The following is an 8,118-nucleotide window of genomic DNA, read 5'->3' as shown; positions in this document are numbered from 1 at the left end:
CTCCTGCCCTCATTATTTTGCGGTACAAAAGGGGGTGGTGATGGACGGAGCATCTGAACCAAACAAACACTCACACCCAGTCAACAGATCTGGGTTTAATCCATCACCGTTCTTTAGCCCACTCTGCCATCCCAGTTCAGACATGGCCATATGCAAATCAGTCTGACCCTGTGCCTCATGGGAACTGTCCAGCCCGAACTGCCAAGCCATGCCTTCCCTGGACCGGACCCAAGCTTCCTAGGACCGGTTTCTGACATTACAGCCGTCTTCAGCTAGGCTTGCTTGAATCCAGTGGCAAAATGAGCAAGGGACTCACGTCTGAGCATACCCTGCCAACTTATGGCGAACAAAGCGGTACAAAAGGGGGTGGTGATGGACGGAGCATCTGAAGCAATCAAACACTCACACCCAGTCAACAGATCTGGGTTTAATCCATCACTGTTCTTTAGCCCACTCTGTCATCCCAGTTCAGACATGGCCATATGCAAATCAGTCTGACCCTGTGCCTCATGGGAACAGTCCAGCCCGAACTGCCGTCCATCACCACCCCTTTTGTACCTCATTATTTTGCAGCAACGAAAGCTGCTCCCCGTCTAACTCCTTTGGCACCACATACACCAGTAAGCTATAGCTCCTATGCGGAGGCTCAGTTCCTGGACCTGCCCAGAAGAGGATAGCACACTGCTATTGCCACTTGAACAAACCTTGAAGTTTGGCTCAGCGGGTGGGCAATGCCCACCCATGCCTGCTCTATTATGCCTGGTTTGATTAAAACTTCCCTCCCTGCAGCACATAAAGTTTGCAGCGCCTGCCTACCTCGCTATCTTGCATAGCGAATGATATGCTACCTGTAAAGATAGAGATGAGGCGGATAATGTGGTCAAATAATGGTTTATTAATTCTTCAAACCATAGACCCACCGGAGCAGCAGGGCAAACGTCCCGACTCTCCAGAAACCAACCGCCTTCTCCCCACAACACACAAAGCTCTAACATTCTAAATTACATCACTAGATTCTAACGGTGACATAAGCATGTTTTACAGTTTGATTAGACATTACATTTACATAGACACAAATCAAGGATATTACCAACTACCACATGTCTCTTTTTACAAAAGTAACAGAATGAAATAAATCAAACATCCAAGATGTAATCGTCAAATTTCTTAGGAACTTTAGGAATCCTCTTGAGGGGTAAATGATCAACCTGAGGAGATATTTCAATAGACTCCTGAAGATTGGAACCACCCTCACAAACACTGGAACTCTCTGAAGAAACAACATTTCCAGTGCCAGCATCGTGAACAGAGTCATCAGAGAACACATCAGCAGCATGAAACTTTTCTCCACAATCAAGATCATTCCAAGTGCAACCACCATCCTCATCTTTGGCAAAAAAACGTTCTTGCCCAGGTTTAAGAAGAATAACTGAACCCTTGCTCCACCAACCCTTCTCAGCCAGCAGAACAGCAGACTCAGTTACCTTTTCAACCTGAGACGGATTGGAAAATTTGGAAGAACCTTTGCAAGATAAAGTAGGTTTCACCACCCGTTCCCAATCACCAACCTTGATGCATTTATCTTTGGACTTGAGAGAAGCATCATGATAACTTTTACCAGCAATGCGAGACTCTAGAATGTTTTGTTTGACTTCATCAATGATAACTTTCATGTTAACTTCCTCCTCAACATCTTTAACAAAGTTGGGCCTTAAGACAGATTTAGCTTGTCTGCCTCTCATCAGTAGATAGGGAGAAAAACTCGTGGAGGAATTTGGAGTGATGTGGTAACTCCATAATTTCTCCTTCAAGAATTGCAAAACATCCAACTTGCTCTCTAATGCAGCCTGAATGCCCTCCTTAATAAATCTATTGGCCCTTTCAACTTGGCCATTGGCCCTGGGACAATACAAAGGAGTGGTTTCAGACTTTACTCCGAACTTTTCCAAAAACCCTTTCATTTTCCTGGAAACAAATTGCACCCCATTGTCAGATAAAATGAAATTTGGAGCACCCTCCAAACTGAAAACAAAATCCAAAAAATCAATGACAGAGTCAGTATTGGGATGTTCCACAAAGGTGTAATATATCCATTTGGAAAAATTATCAATCAGTACAATGGAGAATCTTCTCTCCCTTCCAAGACATTCAAAGGGGCCAGAAAAATCAAAAGAGATTCTATCCCAGGGACCAACAGCTCCTTCTTTAAGAGATAAAGGTTGGGTTGAAACCTTCCAGTGCTTATCGGCTCTGACACAAACGGAACAGTTGTCAATAACTTTCTCAATACCAGCATCCATGCCAGGCCACCAATAGTGGTTCTTGAGAATCTTTTTGGTACCAGAAACACCAGGATGACCAACATGAGCAAGCTTAATGAGTTTACTCCTTAAACCATCAGGAGGAATAAACAAGTGTTGACGCAACAAAATATTCCCTTCAATGCTAAGCTCATGAGCAACCTGGGCAAAACTTCTTAAACACTCTTCCAAATTCCTAATAGGAGGCCAACCATTACCTACAAAATTTTTAACTCTATTGAGTACAAGATCCTTGTCCATAGCCTCAATCCAATTTTCCTCTGAAATGCCTGATTCAAACGTACTCACAGCATCGACCAGTGCCAAAACACATTCATGTTCATTCAAAATATCATTGTTGTCTTCCTCACTGGGAGAAAGCCTGGACAAACAATCAGCGGTGACATTTTTCCCACCAGGAATGGGCTGCGTTTCAAAATTGTATTCTTGAAGTCTGGCGATCAACCTCACCAGTCTAGAAGATGCTTTGCTGCTCTTCACACCATCCATCATAAATACAAGCGGTTTATGATCCGTGACAAGTACAAAAGGCCTGCCCCACAGAAAACTCTTGAATTTTTCAACGGCCCAGACACACGCTAAGGCCTCCTTTTCAATAGTGCTGTAATGCTTTTCAGCACCCCGAATTGCTCTTGAAATAAAAGATATTACTCTCTCTCTACCCTCAACCATTTGAGAAAAAACAGCACCGAGGCCAACAGTACTAGCATCCACAGTGACGAAGGATTTGCCCTCCGGATCAAAGGTCTTAAGACCCGGTGCATTAGAAATAAGCTTCTTTACATTGACAAAAGCTTCATCATGGCTCTTGTCCCACATAAACTGAACACCCTTTCTAAGAAGCTGTCTAAGAGGCTCCACCACTAATGCGTACCCTTTCACAAACCTTGAATAGTACTCTCCCAAACCTAAGAAAGAGCGCAAAGAATCTTTGTCCTGGGGTGTACTGATGTTATCTAAAGTGTTGACTAAATCTTCTTTTGGAAAAATGCCATCAGCCGTGATTTTGTGCCCTAAGTAATTAAGTTCTTCAACAAGGAATTTACACTTTTCTTTGCTGACAGTCATGCCTTTACTACCAAGAATATTAAGAACTTTGTTGAGAATAACATTGTGTTGTTCACACGTCTCGGCAAAAATTAAAATGTCATCCTGGAATGACTGAACCCCAGTGATGCCTTGAAACAAATTCTCAATGAGCTTTTGAAAAACACTGGCTGCAGATGCCAGCCCAAATGGCATTCTTTTAAATCTATACAACCCAAAGGGAGTAGTAAAAGTGGTAAGATCTTTCGAAGAATCATCCAGGAGTACCTGATGGTATGCAGATTTGAGGTCTATGATAGAAAAATACCTGGCACCATTGACCGCTGACAACATATCCTGAATGCGAGGTAACGGATGCGTGTCAACGACAATGTTCTTATTAAGGGACCTCAAGTCTACACATAGCCTCAAATCTTGATTCTTTTTAAGTGCCAAAACTATGGCCGACACCCATTCAGAACTATCAGTAGTCTCAATGATGCCCTCTGAGCATAAATTGTCTAGATGGACCTTCAGTTTCTCACGTATACCCAGAGGAACAACACGCACTTTATGTTGAATGGGAATGGCATTCTTCTTTAACTTAATTTTATGCATATAACCTTTCACTTGACCTACCACATTCTTGAACACATTAGCATGTTTCTTAATAATCATATCTAAACTATACTTGTCCATGTAAATATTATTAACATCAAATTCTCTGAGTTGCAGGGGACGATCAGAACCAGGACACAAAATTACCCCCAGCCTTCCTAAATCAAACCACCCAACCAAATTCTTACCATCAATGGCAACATAAATTTTGGTGAAAATTTTCCTAGACTCAAACTCAAGGGAATCTTCAAAGTAACCTAACATGGTAATATCGAAGTTCCCAAATGCTTTGGGATTGATGTCAGATTTATGGAGAACAACATTTTTCCAATTGTCCCTGAAAAACACATCAGACAAGATGGTGATCGGTGAGCCAGAATCAGCCATGGCTTGAAAAGAAATATCACCAACCAATACCATGCCTAACGGTGCTTTAAACGGAAAACTGACATTGTTTACAGAATAATCAAAAACACAGTCATAAATGGTTAACAACATGTTCTGTAAATCTTCTTCAACAACGTCAACATTATTGACACTTGAGCTTGAAGAACTAGAACTCCTCCTAGGTGCATGGCAAACAGAAGAAAAGTGGCCAACTTTCCCACAATTTACACATCTTTTTTTAACAGCAGGACAGTTGACATTGTTGGCTAGATGTGCTTTGGAACCACACCTATAACAGGCAGATTTATTGATAGAAACCTGTTTAGAATTAGACTTTCCTTTGTTGGAAAATTGCACAGCACATACCGATGAAACAGAAGATGATGAGTTGAAAGATTTAGCATTCTCAGCAGAAATGACTTTAGACGATAAAATGGATCTTTCAATCCCTTTCGCTAGATCAACAGCTTCGCTTAATGTAGGATTTCGACAAGCCAGAAGTCTTTCTTGGACCTTTTTTGACTCACATTCAAAAATTAATTGATCCCTAATACAATAATCCACAGTTGCCCCATAGTCACAATTGGCAGCTAGAACTCTTAAAGCAGCCACATATTCCTCAATTGTTTCATCAGGAAATTGTTTCCTCTTATGAAATGCGTGCCTTTCAATAAGAACATTTGGCTCATCCTGAAATTGTTTTTCGAGTCTGGCTACTGCCTCTTTATAAACGTTCCAACTATCACCACCACCACTGGGTGGAGGAATGGGAATCAAGTTTTTAAAAATCTCAATAGCTGCAGAACCCAAAAAACTGAATAAAATGGCTTTTAATCTCTCAGCTGGGAATTTGGACCCATCAATAGCCACAATATAATTTTCGAAACTTTCAAACCATTTCTTCCATTCCAATTTAGGCTTACCTGGAATTTGTAGAAAAACTGTGGGCTGATTGCAAATTTGAGCATTAGCCATGTTAAAAGTCTCTGAAAATCTGAATAAATAAATAAAGTTAGTTGGGACACACACCTCCTAAGGAGTTATAAATAAAAGAGACCGTGTTTGTAGCAGGAACTGAATCAGAATTTCTCAAAAAACTGCAGGAGTAAACAATGTGCCAATCACAGAAATTGCTTCAACAACGGAAGACCAGCACATCAATTAAATTGAGCATTAAACTGAACATGTACTTAAGTAAAAGTCATCAAATTGTTAACATGTAATTAAAGTGTGCGCATCACTGAAAACGCGCTGTTAATAGAATGTAATAGCGTGCGCATCACTGGTTGGGAACAGCACACGATGTGACACCTTGAATTTAAAGTAAGATGTTAAAGTGCGCGCATCACTGAAAATGCGCAAATGAAGAAAGTAATATAAGCCATGCAGCAACAAAATGCTTAGTTAGAACTGAAGTAAGATCAAAGTGTGCGCATCACTGAAAATGCGCTAATAAGCAAGAGCACTGAGGCGTGCGTATGCTTAGTGCTAACGTTGATGTTGACTGGAGTAGCTTGAAGATAAGTTATAGTCTCACCGTTAGTGACAGCCGGATTGTAATGCGAGGCAGTTGGTAATCGCATAAACACGGTGAATTACTCAAAATGGCCGCCCAACGTGAGCACGTGATGACGTCACTGGAACGCACACAGACAGCAAACACCCACAAAATGGCGGAAGCAGCGTAGTGACGCTATCAAGTCACTGACGCAACGCTGAAACGCACAGTGGGACCAAATGATGACGCTGTCAGGAACAGTGGCGATTACTCACGCGCTGGAACTCCGGGCTCGATTTGAAGTTAACGAAGTTAACGGATATCACGAGGCAGGTAGGAAACTCCCAATTTTGGAGAAATAAGAGTAACAGTACCTTGAAAATCCGTAGTGTTCAGCCGAAGTGTAGAAATTTTTTCAGATTTAAGAAAGAGTCGTGGGCTCGATTCTCCGGTAACCAGTGGCAAAAATCACCGAAAAATTTCAATTTGCCGATCAATCCAGTGGGTCTGGTAGAACCATCCCTTCCTCGTCGCCAATGTAAAGATAGAGATGAGGCGGATAATGTGGTCAAATAATGGTTTATTAATTCTTCAAACCATAGACCCACCGGAGCAGCAGGGCAAACGTCCCGACTCTCCAGAAACCAACCGCCTTCTCCCCACAACACACAAAGCTCTAACATTCTAAATTACATCACTAGATTCTAACGGTGACATAAGCATGTTTTACAGTTTGATTAGACATTACATTTACATAGACACAAATCAAGGATATTACCAACTACCACACTACCCCTCTGTCCCTCCTTATAATGTTGTCCCTTTTACTTACAAATTGAATTATATAATGTACTCAGAAAGAATTTGGCCTTGACACCTCTTTCTCTAGAATAAGGTCTCCCAGGGCTGGTATCTGTAGGATTTCCACCCACTGGTAGCTTCGGGCGTATTGTACAACCCAGGCCTTTTGGGTAGCTTAAAGGGCGGGGTTTTATTTTCTGTTAGTTAGAATAGTTGCCTCATTTAATGCTGCGGTTCTGTCAGGCATAGGGTGCTTTTTGTAATTTGTCATATTTTAGGTCCTTAGTTAGCGTTGGGTGGTTCAATTATGTTGGAGAAATCAGCAGTAGTGAGGGACATCTTGAGGAATATTTGTGAAGCGGGCAGGGAAGACCTGATAATGCCTGGAGTTCTCTCGCAGGCTTGGGATAGAATGTCCCGCCCAAAGCACACAGCGCGACCAGTGTTGAAATGGCAGTTCTGGCGTGTTCTCCGCTGCAACAAAAAACAAGCATTGGCATAGCCAAAAGGTTTCGCCTTTGGTACCTTATATAGGTTTGCCAGAGCGATTATCTTTGCCAAAGTGTTTAAGATATGTTGTAGAGCAATGTGTCTGCTGTGCAGCCTGTTGAAAAGTTATAATACAAAAGTGTTATAAGTATTTTTGTTACCTTATATATAACTAAGAAGACAACAATAGAGTGGAGATTGGGAAATAGAACCTGAATTACAACATGAGCAGCAGACGGACACTAGGGGATAATCAACAGGTGCTATATTCAGAGGGCAGACTGAGGTGGTGCTGAGTGATCCTGAGGTGGTGGTGTGCTAGTGCAGAGGTGCTGCGGAGTTATGCTGAGGTGATGGTGTACTGGTGCGGAGGTGATGCTGAGGCAGCGGTGCTGCACTGATGCTCAGGTGGTGCTTAGTCATCCCGAGTTGGTGCAGTGCTGAGGAGTTGCTGCACTGATGCTGAGGGGAGTGCTGCTTTGGTGATGAGGTGGGTCTGCACTGTTGCTGAGGTGAGGCTACGCTGTTACTGAGGTGGGGCTGCGCTGTTGCTGAGTGGGGCTGGGGTGGGTGTGTGCTGGTGCAGAGGTCATGCTTAAGTGATGCTGAGGTGGTGCTGAGGTGGTGCTGAGTCATGCTGAGGTGGTGCTGGGTCATGCAGAGGAGGTGGTGCTGCAGTGGTGCTTAGGTGGTGCTGAGATGGTGCTGCATTGATCTTGAGGTGGTGCTGTGTTGATGCTGAAGTGATGCTGCTTCTGTGCTGAATTGCTGCTTAGGTAGTACTGCACTGGTGCTGGGGTGGGGCTGAGCTGGTGGTGGTGCACTGATGAGCAGGAGGCGCTGTTCTGATGCGGAGGAGGGTCTGTGCTGATGCAGAGGAGGTGTTGCACTGATGCTGAGGTGGTGCTGCACTGATGCTGAGGTGGTGCTGTGCTGATGCTGAGGTGGTGCTGATGTGGTGCTGTGCTGATGTTGAGG

The sequence above is a fragment of the Lissotriton helveticus genome, chromosome 5_1, assembly GCF_964261635.1.
Source record: "Lissotriton helveticus chromosome 5_1, aLisHel1.1, whole genome shotgun sequence".
NCBI lineage: Eukaryota > Metazoa > Chordata > Amphibia > Caudata > Salamandridae > Lissotriton > Lissotriton helveticus.
Note: the sequence above shows the minus strand (reverse complement) of the source record.